General features: G+C 38.7%; 27 non-coding genes across 27 annotated transcripts; all 27 read left to right on the forward strand.

Moving 5' to 3' along the window:
• The first annotated feature begins 6 nt into the window (after window positions 1–6).
• On the forward strand, window positions 7–78 carry Trnah-gug. The gene has a single exon. It is a non-coding gene; the product is annotated as a tRNA-His (tRNA).
• Window positions 79–236: 158 nt separating this feature from the next.
• Window positions 237–308, forward strand: Trnah-gug. Its single transcript has one exon. It is a non-coding gene; the product is annotated as a tRNA-His (tRNA).
• Window positions 309–1132: 824 nt separating this feature from the next.
• Trnah-gug lies at window positions 1133–1204 on the forward strand. The gene has a single exon. It is a non-coding gene; the product is annotated as a tRNA-His (tRNA).
• Window positions 1205–1595: 391 nt separating this feature from the next.
• Window positions 1596–1667, forward strand: Trnah-gug. The gene has a single exon. It is a non-coding gene; the product is annotated as a tRNA-His (tRNA).
• A 155-nt stretch (window positions 1668–1822) lies between these two features.
• Trnah-gug lies at window positions 1823–1894 on the forward strand. The gene has a single exon. It is a non-coding gene; the product is annotated as a tRNA-His (tRNA).
• A 597-nt stretch (window positions 1895–2491) lies between these two features.
• On the forward strand, window positions 2492–2563 carry Trnah-gug. Its single transcript has one exon. It is a non-coding gene; the product is annotated as a tRNA-His (tRNA).
• Window positions 2564–4309: 1746 nt separating this feature from the next.
• Window positions 4310–4381, forward strand: Trnah-gug. The gene has a single exon. It is a non-coding gene; the product is annotated as a tRNA-His (tRNA).
• A 1056-nt stretch (window positions 4382–5437) lies between these two features.
• Window positions 5438–5509, forward strand: Trnah-gug. Its single transcript has one exon. It is a non-coding gene; the product is annotated as a tRNA-His (tRNA).
• Window positions 5510–7044: 1535 nt separating this feature from the next.
• Window positions 7045–7116, forward strand: Trnah-gug. The gene has a single exon. It is a non-coding gene; the product is annotated as a tRNA-His (tRNA).
• An 836-nt stretch (window positions 7117–7952) lies between these two features.
• Window positions 7953–8024, forward strand: Trnah-gug. The gene has a single exon. It is a non-coding gene; the product is annotated as a tRNA-His (tRNA).
• A 158-nt stretch (window positions 8025–8182) lies between these two features.
• Trnah-gug lies at window positions 8183–8254 on the forward strand. Its single transcript has one exon. It is a non-coding gene; the product is annotated as a tRNA-His (tRNA).
• Window positions 8255–9079: 825 nt separating this feature from the next.
• Window positions 9080–9151, forward strand: Trnah-gug. Its single transcript has one exon. It is a non-coding gene; the product is annotated as a tRNA-His (tRNA).
• Window positions 9152–10686: 1535 nt separating this feature from the next.
• Trnah-gug lies at window positions 10687–10758 on the forward strand. Its single transcript has one exon. It is a non-coding gene; the product is annotated as a tRNA-His (tRNA).
• An 836-nt stretch (window positions 10759–11594) lies between these two features.
• On the forward strand, window positions 11595–11666 carry Trnah-gug. The gene has a single exon. It is a non-coding gene; the product is annotated as a tRNA-His (tRNA).
• A 158-nt stretch (window positions 11667–11824) lies between these two features.
• Trnah-gug lies at window positions 11825–11896 on the forward strand. The gene has a single exon. It is a non-coding gene; the product is annotated as a tRNA-His (tRNA).
• Window positions 11897–12721: 825 nt separating this feature from the next.
• Window positions 12722–12793, forward strand: Trnah-gug. The gene has a single exon. It is a non-coding gene; the product is annotated as a tRNA-His (tRNA).
• A 391-nt stretch (window positions 12794–13184) lies between these two features.
• Window positions 13185–13256, forward strand: Trnah-gug. Its single transcript has one exon. It is a non-coding gene; the product is annotated as a tRNA-His (tRNA).
• A 155-nt stretch (window positions 13257–13411) lies between these two features.
• On the forward strand, window positions 13412–13483 carry Trnah-gug. Its single transcript has one exon. It is a non-coding gene; the product is annotated as a tRNA-His (tRNA).
• Window positions 13484–14080: 597 nt separating this feature from the next.
• Window positions 14081–14152, forward strand: Trnah-gug. Its single transcript has one exon. It is a non-coding gene; the product is annotated as a tRNA-His (tRNA).
• Window positions 14153–14769: 617 nt separating this feature from the next.
• Trnah-gug lies at window positions 14770–14841 on the forward strand. The gene has a single exon. It is a non-coding gene; the product is annotated as a tRNA-His (tRNA).
• A 1766-nt stretch (window positions 14842–16607) lies between these two features.
• Trnah-gug lies at window positions 16608–16679 on the forward strand. The gene has a single exon. It is a non-coding gene; the product is annotated as a tRNA-His (tRNA).
• An 836-nt stretch (window positions 16680–17515) lies between these two features.
• On the forward strand, window positions 17516–17587 carry Trnah-gug. Its single transcript has one exon. It is a non-coding gene; the product is annotated as a tRNA-His (tRNA).
• Window positions 17588–17745: 158 nt separating this feature from the next.
• On the forward strand, window positions 17746–17817 carry Trnah-gug. The gene has a single exon. It is a non-coding gene; the product is annotated as a tRNA-His (tRNA).
• An 825-nt stretch (window positions 17818–18642) lies between these two features.
• Trnah-gug lies at window positions 18643–18714 on the forward strand. The gene has a single exon. It is a non-coding gene; the product is annotated as a tRNA-His (tRNA).
• A 391-nt stretch (window positions 18715–19105) lies between these two features.
• On the forward strand, window positions 19106–19177 carry Trnah-gug. Its single transcript has one exon. It is a non-coding gene; the product is annotated as a tRNA-His (tRNA).
• A 155-nt stretch (window positions 19178–19332) lies between these two features.
• Trnah-gug lies at window positions 19333–19404 on the forward strand. The gene has a single exon. It is a non-coding gene; the product is annotated as a tRNA-His (tRNA).
• Window positions 19405–20002: 598 nt separating this feature from the next.
• Window positions 20003–20074, forward strand: Trnah-gug. The gene has a single exon. It is a non-coding gene; the product is annotated as a tRNA-His (tRNA).
• Window positions 20075–20459: the final 385 nt, after the last annotated feature.

A 20459-nucleotide genomic window follows, 5' to 3' on the forward strand; every position in this document is an offset into this window, starting at 1 on the left:
AATCTCGCCGTGATCGTATAGTGGTTAATACTTTGCGTTGTGGCCGCAATAACCCAGGTTCGAATCCTGGTCACGGCATTTTTTTCTTAACTTTACTTGTTTGTCTTCGTGTTGTTCTGTAAGCCCCAATACTGTGTATGCACTCCTATCTTGTTCAAGAGCATAAGCAAAAAGCTTAGAACTGCATAGGAAGCTTCCATTTATTTGTTATTTTTTCTTTATCTGAATTCAATCTCGCCGTGATCGTATAGTGGTTAATACTTTGCGTTGTGGCCGCAATAACCCAGGTTCGATTCCTGGTCACGGCATTTTTTTAACTTTATTTGTTTGTCTTTGTGTTGTTCTTTAAGCCCCAATACTGAGTCTGCACTCGTACCTTGTTTAAGATCATAAGCAAAAAGCTTAGAACTCCACAGGAAGCTTCCATTTATTGGTCATTTTTTCTTTATCAGAATTCAATCTCCCCGTGATCGTATAGTGGTTAGTACATTGCGTTGTGGCCGCAATAACCCAGGTTCGAGTCCTGGTCACGGCATTTTTTTTAACTTTACTTGTTTGTCTTTGTGTTGTTCTGTAAGCCCCAATACTGAGTATGCATTCGTACCTTGTTTAAGATCATAAGCAAAAAGCTTAGAACTCCACAGGAAGCTTCCATTTATTTGTCATTTTTCTTTATCAGAATTCAATCTCCCCGTGATCGTATAGTGGTTAGTACATTGCGTTGTGGCCGCAATAACCCAGGTTCGAGTCCTGGTCACGGCATTTTTTTTAACATTACTTGTTTGTCTTCGTGTTTTTCTGTAAGACCCGGTACTGAGTATGCTCTCGTACCTTGTTCAAGAGCATAAGCAAAAAGTTTAGAACTCCTCTCTTTGTCATTTTTTTTTATCTCAAATCAATCTCGAAGTGATCGTAAACTGGTTAGTACATTGCGTTGTGGTCGCAATAACCCAGGTTCGAAACCTGGTCACGGCATATTTTTTCAACTTTACTTGTTTGTCTTCGTGTTGTTCTGTAAGCCCCAATACTGAGTATGAACTCATACCTTGTTTAAGAGCATAAGCAAAAAGCTTAGAACTCCATGGGAAGCTTCCATTTATTTGTCATTTTTTCTTTATCTGAATTCAATCTCGCCGTGATTGTATAGTGGTCAGTACATTGCGTTGTGGCCGCAATAACCCAGGTTCGAATCCTGGTCACGGCATTTTTTTTTCTTAACTTTACTTGTTTGTCTTCGTGTTGTTCTGTAAGCCCCAATACTGTGTATGCACTCCTATCTTGTTCAAGAGCATAAGCAAAAAGCTTAGAACTGCATAGGAAGCTTCCATTTATTTGTCATGTTTTTCTTTATCTGAATTCAATCTCCCCTTGATTGTATACTGGTTAGTACATTGCGTTGTTGCCGCAATAACCCAGGTTCGAATCCTAATCATTTTATTTTTTTTTCAACTTTACTTGTTTGTCTTCGTGTTGTTCTGTAAGCCCCAATACTGTGTATGCACTCCTATCTTGTTCAAGAGCATAAGCAAAAAGCTTAGAACTGCATAGGAAGCTTCAAATTATTTGTCATTTTTTCTTTATCTGAATTCAGTCTCGCCGTGATCGTATAGTGGTTAATACTTTGCGTTGTGGCCGCAATAACCCAGGTTCGATTCCTGGTCACGGCATTTTTTTAACTTTATTTGTTTGTCTTTGTGTTGTTCTTTAAGCCCCAATACTGAGTCTGCACTCGTACCTTGTTTAAGATCATAAGCAAAAAGCTTAGAACTCCACAGGAAGCTTCCATTTATTGGTTATTTTTTCTCTATCAGAATTCAATCTCCCCGTGATAGTATAGTGGTTAGTACATTGCGTTGTGGCCGCAATAACCCAGGTTCGAGTCCTGGTCACGGCATTTTTTTTAACTTTACTTGTTTGTCTTTGTGTTGTTCTGTAAGCCCCAATACTGAGTATGCATTCGTACCTTGTTTAAGATCATAAGCAAAAAGCTTAGAACTCCACAGGAAGCTACCATTTATTGGTCATTTTTTCTTTATCAGAATTCAATCTCCCCGTGATCGTATATTGGTTAGTACATTGCGTTGTGGCCGCAATAACCCAGGTTCGAGTCCTGGTCACGGCATTTTTTTTAACATTACTTGTTTGTCTTCCTGTTTTTCTGTAAGACCCGGTACTGAGTATGCTCTCGTACCTTGTTCAAGAGCATAAGCAAAAAGTTTAGAACTCCTCTCTTTGTCATTTTTTTTATCTCAAATCAATCTAGAAGTGATCGTAAACTGGTTAGTACATTGCGTTGTGGTCGCAATAACCCAGGTTCGAAACCTGGTCACGGCATATTTTTTCAACTTTACTTGTTTGTCTTCGTGTTGTTCTGTAAGCCCCAATACGGAGTATGAACTCATACCTTGTTTAAGAGCATAAGCAAAAAGCTTAGAACTCCATGGTAAGCTTCCATTTATTTGTCATTTTTTCTTTATCTGAATTCAATCTCGCCGTGATTGTATAGTGGTCAGTACATTGCGTTGTGGCCGCAATAACCCAGGTTCGAATCCTGGTCACGGCATTTTTTTTTCTCAACTTTACTTGTTTGTCTTCGTGTTGTTCTGTAAGCCCCAATACTGTGTATGCACTCCTAACTTGTTCAAGAGCATAAGCAAAAAGCTTAGAACTGCATAGGAAGCTTCCATTTATTTGTTATTTTTTCTTTATCTCAAATCAATCTCGGCGTGATCGTATAGTGGTTAGTAGATTGCGTTGTGGCCGCAGTAACCCAGGTTCGATTCCTGGTCACGGCATCTTTTTAACTTTATTTGTTTGTCTTTGTGTTGTTCTTTAAGCCCCAATACTGAGTCTGCACTCGTACCTTGTTTAATAGCAAAAGCAAAAAGCTTAGAACTCCACAGGAAGCTTCCATTTATTTGTCATGTTTTTCTTTATCTGAATTCAATCTCCCCTTGATTGTATACTGGTTAGTACATTGCGTTGTTGCCGCAATAACCCAGGTTCGAATCCTAATCATTTTATTTTTTTTCAACTTTACTTGTTTGTCTTTGTGTTGTTCTTTAAGCCCCAATACTGAGTCTGCACTCGTACCTTGTTTAAGAGCATAAGCAAAAAGCTTAGAAATCCACAGGAAGCTTCCATTTATTTGTCATGTTTTTCATTATCTGAATTCAATCTCCCCGTGATTGTATACTGGTTAGTACATTGCGTTGTTGCCGCAATAACCCAGGTTCGAATCCTAATCATTTCATTTTTTTTTAACTTTACTTGTTTGTCTTCGTGTTGTTCTGTAAGCCACAATACTGAGTATGAACTCGTACCTTGTTTAAGAGCATAAGCAAAAAGCTTAGAACTCCATGGGATGCTTCCATTTATTTGTCATTTTTTTCTTTATCTGAATTCAATCTCGCCGTGATCGTATCGTGGTTAGTACATTGCGTTGTTGCCGCAATAACCCAGGTTCGAATCCTAATCATTTCATTTTTTTTCAACTTTACTTGTTTGTCTTCGTGTTGTTCTGTAAGCCTCAATACTGAGTATGAACTCGTTCCTTGTTTAAGAGCATAAGCAAAAAGCTTAGAACTCCATAGGAACCTTCCATTTATTTGTTATTTTTTCTTTATCTCAAATCAATCTCGGCGTGATCGTATAGTGGTTAGTAGATTGCGTTGTTGCAGCAATAACCCAGGTTCGAGTCCTGGTCACGGCATTTTTTTTAACTTTACTTGTTTGTCTTTGTGTTGTTCTGTAAGCCCCAATACTGAGTATGCATTCGTACCTTGTTTAAGATCATAAGCAAAAAGCTTAGAACTCCACAGGAAGCTTCCATTTATTGGTCATTTTTTCTTTATCAGAATTCAATCTCCTCGTGATCGTATAGTGGTTAGTACATTGCGTTGTGGCCGCAATAACCCAGGTTCGAGTCCTGGTCACGGCATTTTTTTTAACATTACTTGTTTGTCTTCGTGTTTTTCTGTAAGACACGGTACTGAGTATGCACTCGTACCTTGTTCAAGAGCATAAGCAAAAAGTTTAGAACTCCTCTCTTTGTCATTTTTTTTATCTCAAATCAATCTCGAAGTGATCGTAAACTGGTTAGTACATTGCGTTGTGGTCGCAATAACCCACGTTCGAAACCTGGTCACGGCATATTTTTTCAACTTTACTTGTTTGTCTTCGTGTTGTTCTGTAAGCCCCAATACTGAGTATGAACTCATACCTTGTTTAAGAGCATAAGCAAAAAGCTTAGAACTCCATGGGAAGCTTCCATTTATTTGTCATTTTTTCTTTATCTGAATTCAATCTCGCCGTGATCGTATAGTGGTCAGTACATTGCGTTGTGGCCGCAATAACCCAGGTTCGAATCCTGGTCACGGCATTTTTTTCTTAACTTTACTTGTTTGTCTTCGTGTTGTTCTGTAAGCCCCAATACTGTGTATGCACTCCTATCTTGTTCAAGAGCATAAGCAAAAAGCTTAGAACTGCATAGGAAGCTTCCATTTATTTGTTATTTTTTCATTATCTCAAATCAATCTCGGCGTGATCGTGTAGTGGTTAGTAGATTGCGTTGTGGCCGCAGTAACCCAGGTTCGATTCCTGGTCACGGCATCTTTTTAACTTTATTTGTTTGTCTTTGTGTTGTTCTTTAAGCCCCAATACTGAGTCTGCACTCGTACCTTGTTTAATAGCAAAAGCAAAAAGCTTAGAACTCCACAGGAAGCTTCCATTTATTTGTCATGTTTTTCTTTATCTGAATTCAATCTCCCCTTGATTGTATACTGGTTAGTACATTGCGTTGTGGCCGCAATAACCCAGGTTCGAGTCCTGGTCACGGCATTTTTTTTAACTTTACTTGTTTGTCTTTGTGTTGTTCTGTAAGCCCCAATACTGAGTATGCATTCGTACCTTGTTTAAGATCATAAGCAAAAAGCTTAGAACTCCACAGGAAGCTTCCATTGATTGGTCAGTTTTTCTTAATCAGAATTCAATCTCCCCGTGATCGTATAGTTGTTAGTACATTGCGTTGTGGCCGCAATAACCCAGGTTCGAGTCCTGGTCACGGCATTTTTTTTAACATTACTTGTTTGTCTTCGTGTTTTTCTGTAAGACCCGGTACTGAGTATGCACTCGTACCTTGTTCAAGAGCATAAGCAAAAAGTTTAGAACTCCTCTCGTTGTCATTTTTTTTATCTCAAATCAATCTCGAAGTGATCGTAAACTGGTTAGTACATTGCGTTGTGGTCGCAATAACCCAGGTTCGAAACCTGGTCACGGCATATTTTTTTCAACTTTACTTGTTTGTCTTCGTGTTGTTCTGTAAGCCCCAATACTGAGTATGAACTCATACCTTGTTTAAGAGCATAAGCAAAAAGCTTAGAACTCCATGGGAAGCTTCCATTTATTTGTCATTTTTTCTTTATCTGAATTCAATCTCGCCGTGATCGTATAGTGGTCAGTACATTGCGTTGTGGCCGCAATAACCCAGGTTCGAATCCTGGTCACGGCATTTTTTTTCTTAACTTTACTTGTTTGTCTTCGTGTTGTTCTGTAAGCCCCAATACTGTGTATGCACTCCTATCTTGTTCAAGAGCATAAGCAAAAATCTTAGAACTGCATAGGAAGCTTCCATTTATTTGTTATTTTTTCTTTATCTCAAATCAATCTCGGCGTGATCGTATAGTGGTTAGTAGATTGCGTTGTGACCGCAGTAACCCAGGTTCGATTCCTGGTCACGGCATCTTTTTAACTTTATTTGTTTGTCTTTGTGTTGTTCTTTAAGCCCCAATACTGAGTCTGCACTCGTACCTTGTTTAATAGCAAAAGCAAAAAGCTTAGAACTCCACAGGAAGCTTCCATTTATTTATCAGGTTTTCTTTGTCTCAAATCATCCTCGCCGTGATGGTATAGTGGTTAGTACATTGCGTTGTGGCCGCAATAACCCAGGTTCGAATCCTAATCATTTTATTTTTTTTTCAACTTAACTTGTTTGGCTTTGTGTTGTTCTTTAAGCCCCAATACTCAGTCTGCACTCGTACCTTGTTTAAGAGCATAAGCAAAAAGCTTAGAAATCCACAGGAAGCTTCCATTTATTTGTCATGTTTTTCTTTATCTGAATTCAATCTCCCCGTGATTGTATACTGGTTAGTACATTGCGTTGTTGCCGCAATAACCCAGGTTCGAATCCTAATCATTTCATTTTTTTTTCAACTTTACTTGTTTGTCTTCGTGTTGTTCTGTAAGCCACAATACTGAGTATGAACTCGTACCTTGTTTAAGAGCATAAGCAAAAAGCTTAGAACTCCATGGGATGCTTCCATTTATTTGTCATTTTTTTCTTTATCTGAATTCAATCTCGCCGTGATCGTATTGTGGTTAGTACATTGCGTTGTGGCCGCAATAACCCAGGTTCGAATCCTGGTCACGGCATTTCTTTTCTTAACTTTACTTGTTTGTCTTCGTGTTGTTCTGTAAGCCCCAATACTGCGTATGCACTCCTATCTTGTTCAAGAGCATAAGCAAAAATCTTAGAACTCCATAGGAAGCTTCCATTTATTTGTTATTTTTTCTTTATCTCAAATCAATCTCGGCGTGATCGTATAGTGGTTAGTAGATTGCGTTGTGGCAGCAGTAACCCAGGTTCGATTCCTGGTCACGGCATTTTTTTAACTTTATTTGTTTGTCTTTGTGTTGTTCTTTAAGCCCTAATACTGAGTCTGCACTCGGACCTTGTTTAATAGCAAAAGCAAAAAGCTTAGAACTCCACAGGAAGCTTCCATTTATTTGTCAGTTTTTCTTTGTCTCAAATCACTCTCGCCGAGATTGTACACTTGTTAGTACATTTCGTTGTGGCCAAAATAACACAGGTTTGAATTCTGGCCATGTCATTTATTTTCAACTTTACTTGTTTGTCCTTGTGTTGTTCTTTAAGCCCCAATACTGAGTTTGCACTCCTATCTTGTTCAAGAGCATAAGCGAAAAGCTTAGAACTCCACAGGAAGCTTCCATTTATTTGTTATTTTTTCTTTATCTGAATTCAATCTCGCCGTGATCGTATAGTGGTAAGTACATTGCGTTGTGGCCGCAATAACCCAGGTCCGAATCCTGGTCACGGCATTTTTTTTTCAACTTTACTTGTTTGTCTTCTTGTTGTTCTGTAAGCCCCGATACTGAGTATGCACTCGTACGTTGTTTAAGAGCATAAGCAAAAAGCTTAGAACTCCACAGGAAGCTTCCATTTATTTGTCATTTTTTCTTTATATGAAATCAATCTCGCCGTGATCGTATAGTGGTTAGAACATTGCGTTGTGGCCGCAATAACACAGGTTCGAATCCTGGTCACGGCATTTTTTTTTCAACTTTACTTGATTGTCTTCGTGTTGTTCTGTAAGCCCCGATTCTGAGTCTGCAATCCTATCTTGTTCAAGAGCATAAGCAAAAAGCTTAGAACTCCACAGGAAGCTTCCATTTATTTGTCATTTTTTCTTTATCTGAATTCAATCTCCCCGTGATTGGTACATTGCGTTGTGGCCGCAATAATCCAGGTTCGAATCCTGGTCACGGCATTTTTTTCAACTCTACTTGTTTGTCTTTGTGTTGTTCGTTAACCCTCAATACTGAGTATTCACTGGTACCTTGTTTAAGAGCATAAGCAAAAAGCTTAGAACTCCACAGGAAGCTTCCATTTATTTGTCATTTTGTCTTTATCTGAGTTCAAACTCGCCGTGATCGTATAGTGGTTAGTACATTGCGTTGTGGCCGCAATAACACAGATTCGAATCCTGGTCACAGCATTTTTTTTTTCAGCTTTACTTTTTTGTCTTCGTGTTGTTCTATAAGCCCTAATACTGAGTATGCACTCCCATCATGTTCAAAAGCATAAGCAAAAAGCTTAGAACTTCACAGGAAGCTTCAAATTATTTGTCATTTTTTCTTTATCTGAATTCAATCTCGCCGTGATCGTATAGTGGTTAATACTTTGCGTTGTGGCCGCAATAACCCAGGTTCGAATCCTGGTCACGGCATTTTTTTCTTAACTTTACTTGTTTGTCTTCGTGTTGTTCTGTAAGCCCCAATACTGTGTATGCACTCCTATCTTGTTCAAGAGCATAAGCAAAAAGCTTAGAACTGCATAGGAAGCTTCCATTTATTTGTTATTTTTTCTTTATCTGAATTCAATCTCGCCGTGATCGTATAGTGGTTAATACTTTGCGTTGTGGCCGCAATAACCCAGGTTCGATTCCTGGTCACGGCATTTTTTTAACTTTATTTGTTTGTCTTTGTGTTGTTCTTTAAGCCCCAATACTGAGTCTGCACTCGTACCTTGTTTAAGATCATAAGCAAAAAGCTTAGAACTCCACAGGAAGCTTCCATTTATTGGTCATTTTTTCTTTATCAGAATTCAATCTCCCCGTGATCGTATAGTGGTTAGTACATTGCGTTGTGGCCGCAATAACCCAGGTTCGAGTCCTGGTCACGGCATTTTTTTTAACTTTACTTGTTTGTCTTTGTGTTGTTCTGTAAGCCCCAATACTGAGTCTGCACTCGTACCTTGTTTAAGATCATAAGCAAAAAGCTTAGAACTCCACAGGAAGCTTCCATTGATTGGTCAGTTTTTCTTAATCAGAATTCAATCTCCCCGTGATCGTATAGTTGTTAGTACATTGCGTTGTGGCCGCAATAACCCAGGTTCGAGTCCTGGTCACGGCATTTTTTTTAACATTACTTGTTTGTCTTCGTGTTTTTCTGTAAGACCCGGTACTGAGTATGCACTCGTACCTTGTTCAAGAGCATAAGCAAAAAGTTTAGAACTCCTCTCGTTGTCATTTTTTTTATCTCAAATCAATCTCGAAGTGATCGTAAACTGGTTAGTACATTGCGTTGTGGTCGCAATAACCCAGGTTCGAAACCTGGTCACGGCATATTTTTTTCAACTTTACTTGTTTGTCTTCGTGTTGTTCTGTAAGCCCCAATACTGAGTATGAACTCATACCTTGTTTAAGAGCATAAGCAAAAAGCTTAGAACTCCATGGGAAGCTTCCATTTATTTGTCATTTTTTCTTTATCTGAATTCAATCTCGCCGTGATCGTATAGTGGTCAGTACATTGCGTTGTGGCCGCAATAACCCAGGTTCGAATCCTGGTCACGGCATTTTTTTTCTTAACTTTACTTGTTTGTCTTCGTGTTGTTCTGTAAGCCCCAATACTGTGTATGCACTCCTATGTTGTTCAAGAGCATAAGCAAAAATCTTAGAACTGCATAGGAAGCTTCCATTTATTTGTTATTTTTTCTTTATCTCAAATCAATCTCGGCGTGATCGTATAGTGGTTAGTAGATTGCGTTGTGACCGCAGTAACCCAGGTTCGATTCCTGGTCACGGCATCTTTTTAACTTTATTTGTTTGTCTTTGTGTTGTTCTTTAAGCCCCAATACTGAGTCTGCACTCGTACCTTGTTTAATAGCAAAAGCAAAAAGCTTAGAACTCCACAGGAAGCTTCCATTTATTTATCAGGTTTTCTTTGTCTCAAATCATCCTCGCCGTGATGGTATAGTGGTTAGTACATTGCGTTGTGGCCGCAATAACCCAGGTTCGAATCCTAATCATTTTATTTTTTTTTCAACTTAACTTGTTTGGCTTTGTGTTGTTCTTTAAGCCCCAATACTCAGTCTGCACTCGTACCTTGTTTAAGAGCATAAGCAAAAAGCTTAGAAATCCACAGGAAGCTTCCATTTATTTGTCATGTTTTTCTTTATCTGAATTCAATCTCCCCGTGATTGTATACTGGTTAGTACATTGCGTTGTTGCCGCAATAACCCAGGTTCGAATCCTAATCATTTCATTTTTTTTTCAACTTTACTTGTTTGTCTTCGTGTTGTTCTGTAAGCCACAATACTGAGTATGAACTCGTACCTTGTTTAAGAGCATAAGCAAAAAGCTTAGAACTCCATGGGATGCTTCCATTTATTTGTCATTTTTTTCTTTATCTGAATTCAATCTCGCCGTGATCGTATTGTGGTTAGTACATTGCGTTGTGGCCGCAATAACCCAGGTTCGAATCCTGGTCACGGCATTTCTTTTCTTAACTTTACTTGTTTGTCTTCGTGTTGTTCTGTAAGCCCCAATACTGCGTATGCACTCCTATCTTGTTCAAGAGCATAAGCAAAAATCTTAGAACTCCATAGGAAGCTTCCATTTATTTGTTATTTTTTCTTTATCTCAAATCAATCTCGGCGTGATCGTATAGTGGTTAGTAGATTGCGTTGTGGCAGCAGTAACCCAGGTTCGATTCCTGGTCACGGCATTTTTTTAACTTTATTTGTTTGTCTTTGTGTTGTTCTTTAAGCCCTAATACTGAGTCTGCACTCGGACCTTGTTTAATAGCAAAAGCAAAAAGCTTAGAACTCCACAGGAAGCTTCCATTTATTTGTCAGTTTTTCTTTGTCTCAAATCACTCTCGCCGAGATTGTACACTTGTTAGTACATTTCGTTGTGGCCAAAATAACACAGGTTTGAATTCTGGCCATGTCATTTATTTTCAACTTTACTTGTTTGTCCTTGTGTTGTTCTTTAAGCCCCAATACTGAGTTTGCACTCCTATCTTGTTCAAGAGCATAAGCGAAAAGCTTAGAACTCCACAGGAAGCTTCCATTTATTTGTTATTTTTTCTTTATCTGAATTCAATCTCGCCGTGATCGTATAGTGGTAAGTACATTGCGTTGTGGCCGCAATAACCCAGGTCCGAATCCTGGTCACGGCATTTTTTTTTCAACTTTACTTGTTTGTCTTCTTGTTGTTCTGTAAGCCCCGATACTGAGTATGCACTCGTACGTTGTTTAAGAGCATAAGCAAAAAGCTTAGAACTCCACAGGAAGCTTCCATTTATTTGTCATTTTTTCTTTATATGAAATCAATCTCGCCGTGATCGTATAGTGGTTAGAACATTGCGTTGTGGCCGCAATAACACAGGTTCGAATCCTGGTCACGGCATTTTTTTTTCAACTTTACTTGATTGTCTTCGTGTTGTTCTGTAAGCCCCGATTCTGAGTCTGCAATCCTATCTTGTTCAAGAGCATAAGCAAAAAGCTTAGAACTCCACAGGAAGCTTCCATTTATTTGTCATTTTTTCTTTATCTGAATTCAATCTCCCCGTGATTGGTACATTGCGTTGTGGCCGCAATAATCCAGGTTCGAATCCTGGTCACGGCATTTTTTTCAACTCTACTTGTTTGTCTTTGTGTTGTTCGTTAACCCTCAATACTGAGTATTCACTGGTACCTTGTTTAAGAGCATAAGCAAAAAGCTTAGAACTCCACAGGAAGCTTCCATTTATTTGTCATTTTGTCTTTATCTGAGTTCAAACTCGCCGTGATCGTATAGTGGTTAGTACATTGCGTTGTGGCCGCAATAACACAGATTCGAATCCTGGTCACAGCATTTTTTTTTTCAGCTTTACTTTTTTGTCTTCGTGTTGTTCTATAAGCCCTAATACTGAGTATGCACTCCCATCATGTTCAAAAGCATAAGCAAAAAGCTTAGAACTTCACAGGAAGCTTCAAATTATTTGTCATTTTTTCTTTATCTGAATTCAATCTCGCCGTGATCGTATAGTGGTTAATACTTTGCGTTGTGGCCGCAATAACCCAGGTTCGAATCCTGGTCACGGCATTTTTTTCTTAACTTTACTTGTTTGTCTTCGTGTTGTTCTGTAAGCCCCAATACTGTGTATGCACTCCTATCTTGTTCAAGAGCATAAGCAAAAAGCTTAGAACTGCATAGGAAGCTTCCATTTATTTGTTATTTTTTCTTTATCTGAATTCAATCTCGCCGTGATCGTATAGTGGTTAATACTTTGCGTTGTGGCCGCAATAACCCAGGTTCGATTCCTGGTCACGGCATTTTTTTAACTTTATTTGTTTGTCTTTGTGTTGTTCTTTAAGCCCCAATACTGAGTCTGCACTCGTACCTTGTTTAAGATCATAAGCAAAAAGCTTAGAACTCCACAGGAAGCTTCCATTTATTGGTCATTTTTTCTTTATCAGAATTCAATCTCCCCGTGATCGTATAGTGGTTAGTACATTGCGTTGTGGCCGCAATAACCCAGGTTCGAGTCCTGGTCACGGCATTTTTTTTAACTTTACTTGTTTGTCTTTGTGTTGTTCTGTAAGCCCCAATACTGAGTCTGCACTCGTACCTTGTTTAAGATCATAAGCAAAAAGCTTAGAACTCCACAGGAAGCTTCCATTTATTGGTCATTTTTTCTTTATCAGAATTCAATCTCCCCGTGATCGTATAGTGGTTAGTACATTGCGTTGTGGCCGCAATAACCCAGGTTCGAGTCCTGGTCACGGCATTTTTTTTAACATTACTTGTTTGTCTTCGTGTTTTTCTGTAAGACCCGGTACTGAGTATGCTCTCGTACCTTGTTCAAGAGCATAAGCAAAAAGTTTAGAACTCCTCTCTTTGTCATTTTTTTTTATCTCAAATCAATCTCGAAGTGATCGTAAACTGGTTAGTACATTGCGTTGTGGTCGCAATAACCCAGGTTCGAAACCTGGTCACGGCATATTTTTTCAACTTTACTTGTTTGTCTTCGTGTTGTTCTGTAAGCCCCAATACTGAGTATGAACTCATACCTTGTTTAAGAGCATAAGCAAAAAGCTTAGAACTCCATGGGAAGCTTCCATTTATTTGTCATTTTTTCTTTATCTGAATTCAATCTCGCCGTGATTGTATAGTGGTCAGTACATTGCGTTGTGGCCGCAATAACCCAGGTTCGAATCCTGGTCACGGCATTTTTTTTTCTTAACTTTACTTGTTTGTCTTCGTGTTGTTCTGTAAGCCCCAATACTGTGTATGCACTCCTATCTTGTTCAAGAGCATAAGCAAAAAGCTTAGAACTGCATAGGAAGCTTCCATTTATTTGTCATGTTTTTCTTTATCTGAATTCAATCTCCCCTTGATTGTATACTGGTTAGTACATTGCGTTGTTGCCGCAATAACCCAGGTTCGAATCCTAATCATTTTATTTTTTTTTCAACTTTACTTGTTTGTCTTCGTGTTGTTCTGTAAGCCCCAATACTGTGTATGCACTCCTATCTTGTTCAAGAGCATAAGCAAAAAGCTTAGAACTGCATAGGAAGCTTCAAATTATTTGTCATTTTTTCTTTATCTGAATTCAGTCTCGCCGTGATCGTATAGTGGTTAATACTTTGCGTTGTGGCCGCAATAACCCAGGTTCGATTCCTGGTCACGGCATTTTTTTAACTTTATTTGTTTGTCTTTGTGTTGTTCTTTAAGCCCCAATACTGAGTCTGCACTCGTACCTTGTTTAAGATCATAAGCAAAAAGCTTAGAACTCCACAGGAAGCTTCCATTTATTGGTTATTTTTTCTCTATCAGAATTCAATCTCCCCGTGATAGTATAGTGGTTAGTACATTGCGTTGTGGCCGCAATAACCCAGGTTCGAGTCCTGGTCACGGCATTTTTTTTAACTTTACTTGTTTGTCTTTGTGTTGTTCTGTAAGCCCCAATACTGAGTATGCATTCGTACCTTGTTTAAGATCATAAGCAAAAAGCTTAGAACTCCACAGGAAGCTACCATTTATTGGTCATTTTTTCTTTATCAGAATTCAATCTCCCCGTGATCGTATATTGGTTAGTACATTGCGTTGTGGCCGCAATAACCCAGGTTCGAGTCCTGGTCACGGCATTTTTTTTAACATTACTTGTTTGTCTTCCTGTTTTTCTGTAAGACCCGGTACTGAGTATGCTCTCGTACCTTGTTCAAGAGCATAAGCAAAAAGTTTAGAACTCCTCTCTTTGTCATTTTTTTTATCTCAAATCAATCTAGAAGTGATCGTAAACTGGTTAGTACATTGCGTTGTGGTCGCAATAACCCAGGTTCGAAACCTGGTCACGGCATATTTTTTCAACTTTACTTGTTTGTCTTCGTGTTGTTCTGTAAGCCCCAATACGGAGTATGAACTCATACCTTGTTTAAGAGCATAAGCAAAAAGCTTAGAACTCCATGGTAAGCTTCCATTTATTTGTCATTTTTTCTTTATCTGAATTCAATCTCGCCGTGATTGTATAGTGGTCAGTACATTGCGTTGTGGCCGCAATAACCCAGGTTCGAATCCTGGTCACGGCATTTTTTTTTCTCAACTTTACTTGTTTGTCTTCGTGTTGTTCTGTAAGCCCCAATACTGTGTATGCACTCCTATCTTGTTCAAGAGCATAAGCAAAAAGCTTAGAACTGCATAGGAAGCTTCCATTTATTTGTTATTTTTTCTTTATCTCAAATCAATCTCGGCGTGATCGTATAGTGGTTAGTAGATTGCGTTGTGGCCGCAGTAACCCAGGTTCGATTCCTGGTCACGGCATCTTTTTAACTTTATTTGTTTGTCTTTGTGTTGTTCTTTAAGCCCCAATACTGAGTCTGCACTCGTACCTTGTTTAATAGCAAAAGCAAAAAGCTTAGAACTCCACAGGAAGCTTCCATTTATTTGTCATGTTTTTCTTTATCTGAATTCAATCTCCCCTTGATTGTATACTGGTTAGTACATTGCGTTGTTGCCGCAATAACCCAGGTTCGAATCCTAATCATTTAATTTTTTTTCAACTTTACTTGTTTGTCTTCGTGTTGTTCTGTAAGCCCCAATACTGAGTATGAACTCGTACCTTGTTTAAGAGCATAAGCAAAAAGCTTAGAACTCCATGGGAAGCTTCCATTTATTTGTCATTTTTTCTTTATCTGAATTCAATCTGGCCGTGATCGTATAGTGGTTAGTACATTGCGTTGTGGCCGCAATAACCCAGGTTCGAATCCTGGTCACGGCATTTTTTTTCTTAACTTTACTTGTTTGTCTTCGTGTTGTTCTGTAAGCCCCAATACTGTGTATGCACTCCTATCTTGTTCAAGAGCATAAGCAAAAAGCTTAGAACTGCATAGGAAGCTTCCATTTATTTGTTATTTTTTCTTTATCTCAAATCAATCTCGGCGTGATCGTATAGTGGTTAGTAGATTGCGTTGTGGTCGCAGTAACCTAGGTTCGATTCCTGGTCACTGCATTTTTTTTCAACTTTACTTGTTTGTCTTCCTGTTGTTCTGTAAGCCCTGATACTGAGTATGCACTCATACGTTGTTTAAGAGCATAAGCAAAAAGCTTAGAACTCCACAGGAAGCTTCCATTTATTTGTCATTTTTTCTTTATATGAAATCAAGGTCGCCGTGATCGTATAGTGGTTAGTACATTGCGTTGTGGCCGCAATAACCCAGGTTCGAATCCTAATCATTTTATTTTTGTTCAACTTTACTTGTTTGGCTTTGTGTTGTTCTTTAAGCCCCAATACTGAGTCTGCACTCGTACCTTGTTTAATAGCAAAAGCAAAAAGCTTAGAACTCCACAGGAAGCTTCCATTTATTTATCAGGTTTTCTTTGTCTCAAATCATCCTCGCCGTGATGGTATAGTGGTTAGTACATTGCGTTGTGGCCGCAATAACCCAGGTTCGAATCCTAATCATTTTATTTTTTTTTCAACTTAACTTGTTTGGCTTTGTGTTGTTCTTTAAGCCCCAATACTCAGTCTGCACTCGTACCTTGTTTAAGAGCATAAGCAAAAAGCTTAGAAATCCACAGGAAGCTTCCATTTATTTGTCATGTTTTTCTTTATCTGAATTCAATCTCCCCGTGATTGTATACTGGTTAGTACATTGCGTTGTTGCCGCAATAACCCAGGTTCGAATCCTAATCATTTCATTTTTTTTTCAACTTTACTTGTTTGTCTTCGTGTTGTTCTGTAAGCCACAATACTGAGTATGAACTCGTACCTTGTTTAAGAGCATAAGCAAAAAGCTTAGAACTCCATGGGATGCTTCCATTTATTTGTCATTTTTTTCTTTATCTGAATTCAATCTCGCCGTGATCGTATTGTGGTTAGTACATTGCGTTGTGGCCGCAATAACCCAGGTTCGAATCCTGGTCACGGCATTTCTTTTCTTAACTTTACTTGTTTGTCTTCGTGTTGTTCTGTAAGCCCCAATACTGCGTATGCACTCCTATCTTGTTCAAGAGCATAAGCAAAAATCTTAGAACTCCATAGGAAGCTTCCATTTATTTGTTATTTTTTCTTTATCTCAAATCAATCTCGGCGTGATCGTATAGTGGTTAGTAGATTGCGTTGTGGCAGCAGTAACCCAGGTTCGATTCCTGGTCACGGCATTTTTTTAACTTTATTTGTTTGTCTTTGTGTTGTTCTTTAAGCCCCAATACTGAGTCTGCACTCGGACCTTGTTTAATAGCAAAAGCAAAAAGCTTAGAACTCCACAGGAAGCTTCCATTTATTTGTCAGTTTTTCTTTGTCTCAAATCACTCTCGCCGAGATTGTACACTTGTTAGTACATTGCGTTGTGGCCAAAATAACACAGGTTTGAATTCTGGCCATGTCATTTATTTTCAACTTTACTTGTTTGTCCTTGTGTTGTTCTTTAAGCCCCAATACTGAGTTTGCACTCCTATCTTGTTCAAGAGCATAAGCGAAAAGCTTAGAACTCCACAGGAAGCTTCCATTTATTTGTTATTTTTTCTTTATCTGAATTCAATCTCGCCGTGATCGTATAGTGGTAAGTACATTGCGTTGTGGCCGCAATAACCCAGGTCCGAATCCTGGTCACGGCATTTTTTTTTCAACTTTACTTGTTTGTCTTCTTGTTGTTCTGTAAGCCCCGATACTGAGTATGCACTCGTACGTTGTTTAAGAGCATAAGCAAAAAGCTTAGAACTCCACAGGAAGCTTCCATTTATTTGTCATTTTTTCTTTATATGAAATCAATCTCGCCGTGATCGTATAGTGGTTAGAACATTGCGTTGTGGCCGCAATAACACAGGTTCGAATCCTGGTCACGGCATTTTTTTTTCAACTTTACTTGATTGTCTTCGTGTTGTTCTGTAAGCCCCGATTCTGAGTCTGCAATCCTATCTTGTTCAAGAGCATAAGCAAAAAGCTTAGAACTCCACAGGAAGCTTCCATTTATTTGTCATTTTTTCTTTATCTGAATTCAATCTCCCCGTGATTGGTACATTGCGTTGTGGCCGCAATAATCCAGGTTCGAATCCTGGTCACGGCATTTTTTTCAACTCTACTTGTTTGTCTTTGTGTTGTTCGTTAACCCTCAATACTGAGTATTCACTGGTACCTTGTTTAAGAGCATAAGCAAAAAGCTTAGAACTCCACAGGAAGCTTCCATTTATTTGTCATTTTGTCTTTATCTGAGTTCAAACTCGCCGTGATCGTATAGTGGTTAGTACATTGCGTTGTGGCCGCAATAACACAGATTCGAATCCTGGTCACAGCATTTTTTTTTTCAGCTTTACTTTTTTGTCTTCGTGTTGTTCTATAAGCCCTAATACTGAGTATGCACTCCCATCATGTTCAAAAGCATAAGCAAAAAGCTTAGAACTTCACAGGAAGCTTCAAATTATTTGTCATTTTTTCTTTATCTGAATTCAATCTCGCCGTGATCGTATAGTGGTTAATACTTTGCGTTGTGGCCGCAATAACCCAGGTTCGAATCCTGGTCACGGCATTTTTTTCTTAACTTTACTTGTTTGTCTTCGTGTTGTTCTGTAAGCCCCAATACTGTGTATGCACTCCTATCTTGTTCAAGAGCATAAGCAAAAAGCTTAGAACTGCATAGGAAGCTTCCATTTATTTGTTATTTTTTCTTTATCTGAATTCAATCTCGCCGTGATCGTATAGTGGTTAATACTTTGCGTTGTGGCCGCAATAACCCAGGTTCGATTCCTGGTCACGGCATTTTTTTAACTTTATTTGTTTGTCTTTGTGTTGTTCTTTAAGCCCCAATACTGAGTCTGCACTCGTACCTTGTTTAAGATCATAAGCAAAAAGCTTAGAACTCCACAGGAAGCTTCCATTTATTGGTCATTTTTTCTTTATCAGAATTCAATCTCCCCGTGATCGTATAGTGGTTAGTACATTGCGTTGTGGCCGCAATAACCCAGGTTCGAGTCCTGGTCACGGCATTTTTTTTAACTTTACTTGTTTGTCTTTGTGTTGTTCTGTAAGCCCCAATACTGAGTATGCATTCGTACCTTGTTTAAGATCATAAGCAAAAAGCTTAGAACTCCACAGGAAGCTTCCATTTATTGGTCATTTTTTCTTTATCAGAATTCAATCTCCCCGTGATCGTATAGTGGTTAGTACATTGCGTTGTGGCCGCAATAACCCAGGTTCGAGTCCTGGTCACGGCATTTTTTTTAACATTACTTGTTTGTCTTCGTGTTTTTCTGTAAGACCCGGTACTGAGTATGCTCTCGTACCTTGTTCAAGAGCATAAGCAAAAAGTTTAGAACTCCTCTCTTTGTCATTTTTTTTTATCTCAAATCAATCTCGAAGTGATCGTAAACTGGTTAGTACATTGCGTTGTGGTCGCAATAACCCAGGTTCGAAACCTGGTCACGGCATATTTTTTCAACTTTACTTGTTTGTCTTCGTGTTGTTCTGTAAGCCCCAATACTGAGTATGAACTCATACCTTGTTTAAGAGCATAAGCAAAAAGCTTAGAACTCCATGGGAAGCTTCCATTTATTTGTCATTTTTTCTTTATCTGAATTCAATCTCGCCGTGATTGTATAGTGGTCAGTACATTGCGTTGTGGCCGCAATAACCCAGGTTCGAATCCTGGTCACGGCATTTTTTTTTCTTAACTTTACTTGTTTGTCTTCGTGTTGTTCTGTAAGCCCCAATACTGTGTATGCACTCCTATCTTGTTCAAGAGCATAAGCAAAAAGCTTAGAACTGCATAGGAAGCTTCCATTTATTTGTCATGTTTTTCTTTATCTGAATTCAATCTCCCCTTGATTGTATACTGGTTAGTACATTGCGTTGTTGCCGCAATAACCCAGGTTCGAATCCTAATCATTTTATTTTTTTTTCAACTTTACTTGTTTGTCTTCGTGTTGTTCTGTAAGCCCCAATACTGTGTATGCACTCCTATCTTGTTCAAGAGCATAAGCAAAAAGCTTAGAACTGCATAGGAAGCTTCAAATTATTTGTCATTTTTTCTTTATCTGAATTCAGTCTCGCCGTGATCGTATAGTGGTTAATACTTTGCGTTGTGGCCGCAATAACCCAGGTTCGATTCCTGGTCACGGCATTTTTTTAACTTTATTTGTTTGTCTTTGTGTTGTTCTTTAAGCCCCAATACTGAGTCTGCACTCGTACCTTGTTTAAGATCATAAGCAAAAAGCTTAGAACTCCACAGGAAGCTTCCATTTATTGGTTATTTTTTCTCTATCAGAATTCAATCTCCCCGTGATAGTATAGTGGTTAGTACATTGCGTTGTGGCCGCAATAACCCAGGTTCGAGTCCTGGTCACGGCATTTTTTTTTAACTTTACTTGTTTGTCTTTGTGTTGTTCTGTAAGCCCCAATACTGAGTATGCATTCGTACCTTGTTTAAGATCATAAGCAAAAAGCTTAGAACTCCACAGGAAGCTACCATTTATTGGTCATTTTTTCTTTATCAGAATTCAATCTCCCCGTGATCGTATATTGGTTAGTACATTGCGTTGTGGCCGCAATAACCCAGGTTCGAGTCCTGGTCACGGCATTTTTTTTAACATTACTTGTTTGTCTTCCTGTTTTTCTGTAAGACCCGGTACTGAGTATGCTCTCGTACCTTGTTCAAGAGCATAAGCAAAAAGTTTAGAACTCCTCTCTTTGTCATTTTTTTTATCTCAAATCAATCTAGAAGTGATCGTAAACTGGTTAGTACATTGCGTTGTGGTCGCAATAACCCAGGTTCGAAACCTGGTCACGGCATATTTTTTCAACTTTACTTGTTTGTCTTCGTGTTGTTCTGTAAGCCCCAATACGGAGTATGAACTCATACCTTGTTTAAGAGCATAAGCAAAAAGCTTAGAACTCCATGGTAAGCTTCCATTTATTTGTCATTTTTTCTTTATCTGAATTCAATCTCGCCGTGATTGTATAGTGGTCAGTACATTGCGTTGTGGCCGCAATAACCCAGGTTCGAATCCTGGTCACGGCATTTTTTTTTCTCAACTTTACTTGTTTGTCTTCGTGTTGTTCTGTAAGCCCCAATACTGTGTATGCACTCCTATCTTGTTCAAGAGCATAAGCAAAAAGCTTAGAACTGCATAGGAAGCTTCCATTTATTTGTTATTTTTTCTTTATCTCAAATCAATCTCGGCGTGATCGTATAGTGGTTAGTAGATTGCGTTGTGGCCGCAGTAACCCAGGTTCGATTCCTGGTCACGGCATCTTTTTAACTTTACTTGTTTGTCTTTGTGTTGTTCTTTAAGCCCCAATACTGAGTCTGCACTCGTACCTTGTTTAATAGCAAAAGCAAAAAGCTTAGAACTCCACAGGAAGCTTCCATTTATTTGTCATGTTTTTCTTTATCTGAATTCAAT

Source organism: Nematostella vectensis, chromosome 5, assembly GCF_932526225.1.
Source record: "Nematostella vectensis chromosome 5, jaNemVect1.1, whole genome shotgun sequence".
Classification (NCBI taxonomy): domain Eukaryota; kingdom Metazoa; phylum Cnidaria; class Anthozoa; order Actiniaria; family Edwardsiidae; genus Nematostella; species Nematostella vectensis.